We start from the raw sequence: 6,000 nt of genomic DNA on the forward strand, positions 1-6,000 counted from the left end.
CTGGTATAAAATACAAAGGAATAATTTGATGACAACCTGTCATCACTTGATCCTGTCTGCCAAATCTCACGGTGCCTGTTTATGCGCATGGCAGGCATTCATAAAACCAGCTTCTTTTCTGCAAGCTGGCAAACACTACGAGTGTGCTGTTCACCAGGCAACCAGAAAGAGCAAATGTAGCATCGTGCTCACACCTTTTAATTCACCTCAGTGTCCTGACCCAAGGTATATCCCAGCACAGCTGTGCCCTGTCGTGTGGGAGTGCCTCAAGTGAAGGTGATGTCATTTCGGGAGAGGTGGTTAAGATTGCATTGTACCAACGGCAATGGAAAATCCCTACAGGAGGGAAAGCATTTGTGAAAATGATGGAAATTTATTGTGCTGACAGAGAGGTAAGTAACGCTGGCTTTAGCAGTGGGAAAAAGGAAATGGGTAGATCACAGGTGGACTAATAATGCCATTTTCCCTCGCTTCAGCTTTTTCTGCGTGTCTAAAAGAGACAGCCCTTGTTTTGAAAATACAAACGATTCCTGTCCTCCAACAACCATAGAGCTTTACTTGGGAGAGGGCTGAGGAGGAAAAGGATTAATGATGAACGTTACTTAGCTCTGATTAGTGAGGCACAGAGCGGAAGATGGACTAAAATTAATGAGGGAGATCCGAAGCACAAGCATAACTTGGCAGCAAGGAACAGGCGGGTAAGCAGCACACTCTGTGATAATTAGGTGTAAAAGTCTATTTGCTGGAGTCACATAACAGAAGTTCCATCCTGAGATTGCAGTATAGGCTTTTAAGTCATTTACTGCTCATGTCAGGGCAGGTCAATCAAGTGTAGCAAGGATCTCCCATCCACTGCCATCATCTAACACACAAAAAGTAAGTTTGCATTCAATGTCTGTGTTCCTAGTTTCTAAGCACAAAACAGAAACCTATGAATCTATGAGAAAGGCCACCTTACACTAAATTCTCTCTTCTCACTTCAGTCACTGTTTCTTCATATTCTTTAGATTTGCATGTTACAACTTGGTCCTGGGTTTTGTTTGTGTGTTGGTTTGGTTTTTGGTTTTGCTTTTTGTTTTGGTTTGGGTCTTTTTGTTTGTTTGTTTGGTTACGTTTTTTTCCCCAAGCTACCTAGTTAGAAACAAACAAAGAGGTTTTTGTTGTGGTTGGTTGGTTGGTTTTGATGAGCTTATGCTTTAGCTTCTAGTTGGAAAATGAATCTTCTTTGGGATAAACAACGTCCCTTGTGGCCGAGCACTTACGATATTGGAACTGTCTCTGAATTCGCTGTTGTTTGCTTCTCCAGTTACCTGCGACATCGACTTGACCCAATTATGCTGTGATTTTGAAAACACTTAAAGGGTTCATTACCTAGAGGCAGAAATCTGGGAAAGCCAGCTCTGTGCCAAACAGTTGAGCAGGAAATATTATAAAAGGATCATGCTCAGGGGTGACAAAACCATCCCACCCCAGGAGAATGTAATTCCATCGGGGAAATGATTGCACGAGAGTGCACAGCCAAAATGCATTACTTGGCACTGCTCCCATCTCACAGGCAGGTATCAAGCTACTTGCACATGGAGAAATCCATCCAACTGTCTTTTGCCTGCTACCTGCAGAATCCCATTAATTTCATAAACTCGTTAATGTCTTAAATCCACAAAACATTATCCAAGGATATTCTTACATGCAAGCAACTGGGAATCAATAATAGTCTTGGGAAGGGGCAAGAAGGGGAATAAGGGTTAATAGCAATTATTCATGGAAAGCAACCTAAACCATTTTTTAATTCAATTTGGAGTGCCAAATTTAAAGGATCCTTGAATGCTAAGGGCATTTTCATCATGCTGATCCTGTGTCTTATTGAGTAGGACCGGAGTATTACTCATTTTTTGTGACCCTGAGTTATCAAGGACATGCTGGGCAAACAGCCAAGGTAATACAAGCTCAATAATAATAATCTATACTTAAAGTTAACATGATGGCTATTACATGACGGCTGTGCCAATTGGAAGAAGGTTAGATCTTCCAGCTCTGGTAACTGCTTGACTTAGCACTTTTTTTAGTGCATGAGAAACATTATAAAATAGAGCATATATCGGAGAAAAGTCATGCAATATAAGCAGCAAAGAAATGGGAAGAGGTAACAGAATGATGGGGGTGGAGAAGCAATGAATTCAAATGCAGTTTGGACATGTTTTTTAGGGAAAAAAAAAGCAGTAAAAGTCCCCTGCTTCCATCTGCACGTGGGACTGTCATTGCGTGTGCCAGGAGAATAGATCAAGAGATTGATAGGAGCCCTGTTCTATTTAAAGGACATGGAAATGTGCGGAATCAAAGAAGCTAGAAATGCAAAAAAAGGCTAATGAAAGACTATCTATCTCCTAGGATTGCCCTCTGGGGTACATTTCTGGGGGTGGTTGTCTAGATGAGTCATTAAGTCTCAAGCTCTCCTCTTCCGTGCCCACGTTCAAATTGTGCAGTTGCACTTTTACCTTCAGTTTTCAAACTTCTCCAATACGTATTACTCTGTTCAGCACAGGAAATAAATATTTCAAATATCTATGTATTTTATATATATATACCTGTTTAGTTTAGCGAGTCTTACTTGTCTTAGTTACTTCTATGGACTCCATGGACTCTCAAGGATCCAGCCACTGGCTTCACCTATTAATGATCTATCTTGTGACTCACGATGTCCCAGGGACTGAAAAAGAAGTAGGTTCCAGAAATGGTCACTTCCTTTAGAATATATGGATAAGATGTTAATGAAGTTGTTGGGTTTTTTTCAGCTGTAACTTGTGGGTTCTGTCCAGGTTACCAGGAATCTGAGCTCCTCTCAGAGGGGCTATGTGATGCAAAACTGACCGGAAAGAACAAGCTATTTCCTTTCTGAATAGGCTAAAATGGCACTTTCCCACACTGTAAACTTGCAGGGGTAGACACCATTTATTCCACCTCCCTGTACAATCAAATACAATGGCACCTACTGCAGAACTATCTTGGAGTTCTGTGTTTTTGGACAGCAAAAATGTTACCTTACCCGTGACCATAATGCCTCCAGTGAGGCCCACACTGGAAGCCTCAGTCTTAGGAGCAAGAGAAACTACTCAACAAAGTGTATGTGAACTGAGAGGAAAGAAAACCAGCTTGTGTAAGGGTATCTAAAAGATGGACTGCAGAACACAGAACGGGCTTTGGAGTCCCAGTCAGTGACCTACTTACTACCCTGTAGTGTTCAAACTGAGCCGCAGAGCTTTTACATGAAAAATGCCTTCAAAGCAAAAGAAATAATTTCTAAGCACAGGTCTACTTTAAAAACATATTGCATTCTAGAGCTAATAAATGGTTTCTGCCTGTCACAGTTCTCTTACACAGTATTTTTAGTAATGTAGTGCAAATGTATCATTTTGATTTTCTACAGAAAAGCCATGAAAAGCATTTGATAGTATGTTTAACAGGTAGTCTAGTAAAATACACCCTGTTTAAAGGTCACATATTTTTGAGACAGACCTTAGATTTCTATACGAAGTGCAGCAGGTTTTACTTAGAGCACTAAAACCAAATGTTGACATGGTGCTATAGTAGTCTGTGAAATTATTGACTCCACCTCTTCCTCAGCTCCAAAACACACACACTTTAGATAAACCCACCAGGAGCATGAAGAGGATGATGTGTCAGGAGCAGACTGCAGCAAGCAAGTGAGGAGTTCTGACCCCACAGAAAGCTGGAGAGTCTCAGAGGGCTCTTCACTACATAACAGCGACAAGAGTGGAAAAAGAAGCTGCTTTAATGGAAATCATTCTCTTTGTTAAGCTGTCATTTTTTTCTAGATGAAAAAGAAGAGAATATCCAAACCCACATTGTTCCTCCAAGATGTAAATATATATATTATTTAATGTTTTAGTAGAAAACATTGTTGGCTATAATTTAAATGGCAATGTTAAGCTTGCTGTACAGACTATTCCAAATTTAAGCTTGAAATTAGTACAGCACACTAGCAATGTCTCAGAAATTTCTAAGGTTTCTGTCACCATGGTAGCTGAGTGGCAATGGGCTTAATCTGGCTCTCATTGAGCCCATAGTCAAACTTCTCCTGGCCTTAGTGACGCTGGATCTGACCCTGTAAATCTGAATGTGCTTGAGACCAGAGCTTGATTTCTAAAAGCTTTTTACCCAGTTTCCCGTGGCAACTTGGGGTGGGAATTCTGTGGAGACTATTCACTTGGAAGATGTCTGGGGGAGATTTCTTTCATCCAGCAACAAATCCCTGACTGATTTAAAGAACGGTGTTGACAGCCAGACAGGAAGCCGTGCCACCCGCTCCTCGGGCACCAGGCACTTTTGGCAACACGTGGCGATTTAGAAGACGGGGAACAGTAAAGGAGGGAAACCAGGAGTCAGACAAGGTCTCTGGAAACTTGCAAGCCGTTTCAAAAATAAAGGAATTGTTGCCTTGGTTAAATGCAGTTCCCAGTCTCTCACAGCCAACTAGACAAATTCACTAAAACATTTCTATTGTCCTCAGTAGATGATGGTAAGATGTAATTATTAGATAATATGCAGGAGTATATACAATAAATCCTCAACAATATCACCAGCTCTGTGGGATAAAGACGCCTCCAAAAACCTAGGTCCATAGACATAAGGACTTAAGCTCTAATCACTTTGTGGTTTTATCCTCTTTTCCTGAAGAAATAAGGCCTGAGAGATCATAATGTTTATCTCTCAGCCTCCTCTTAATAACTCGGGAACAAGTTGGCTGCCTTCAGCCAAACTGTCAATGTGAAAGAGGCCAAAAAAGCAACGTGTTCCCACAAGCTCTGGCTGCGTGGAGTAGAGACCCCATGTTAGTGTCTTCAAGAGGGAAAGGGGTGTGCGATGAGGTCAGTAATTAGGTCTTGTTTGAAAAGAGCAAGGGGGGGCCTCTTCAAGAGGAGAGCAGAGGAAATTGAGGGTGGTTTTTGGCACGCTTACGATGGAAATTGAGGAGAAGTGCATTACAGACTGTGTGTGGGCAGGGACACAATTTCAGAGGAAGCCAGACTTTGTTAATTCTGCTGCTCGGCTGTATTATTGTTTTCTGTGAAAATGATGAGGATTATTAGACATAGTTGACTCAATTACATTACCAACATGAAAAGGCCTGAACCAAACCACAAGAGGATGATGAGAAAAGAAGCTCAAGTGCTGAGAAGCCATGTACTGTATAGTCATACATAGTAAGAGCCAATACTAGCATATAACTTACACTGCATATTAATTAAAGCAATGCACATGCCAAAAGCCCTCGGAAATAGGAAAGAATCTGCAGGGCATTTAGAGCAAGGGTGGCACCTACATAAATGAGTGTGTATTTTTGGCCATACCTGAGTTCTGCCAAAGGTTATTCTGAGAGTTCTTTGATCCTTTGGGAAGTTGGACAAACCAAAACATGTTATTATTGCACTCCACCTGCCTTTGGAAGTGTTAACTCAGAACTGTCCGTTGTACTCTCTAGGAACCAAGTCGAACAACTTTCTGTTTTGTAGGAATATGGTTAGAGCAACAGCATAAATGCTTAGAGATAAAGCAAGAGTCAGCCCTAAAAAATACACCCTTTGGATAGAAGAGATCTCAGACAAGACCTGCGTAGAAAAATGAGGAATCTATAAACTATGCAGGAGGTGCCCTTACGGAAGTGACTGAAGAGTCAGATTCCACTCCCATTTGTGGCTTGAAAAGCCAGAGCAAGCCAGGCTTTTTTCCCATTTAAAGCCAATCTGGGAACAAAACCTGGTAAATTTATCTCCTGCTGAAAAGAGAGCTGTCTCACCCTTCAATTGTTAAAACATTGCTTTTTTAAAAGCAAGCGGAAAGCAAGGCAAGGAGGGAGTTTTGCTCCACAATTAGGAAGATCCGCTAAGGACATACCCCACATCTGCACCAGGTGACAGGATGATAATCTTGAGCAACTTTTTCTGTTGAATAAGTGTCACAAAGCTCAAGGGGACTGCTAAT

Source organism: Nesoenas mayeri (assembly GCF_963082525.1).
Source record: "Nesoenas mayeri genome assembly, chromosome: 6".
NCBI lineage: Eukaryota > Metazoa > Chordata > Aves > Columbiformes > Columbidae > Nesoenas > Nesoenas mayeri.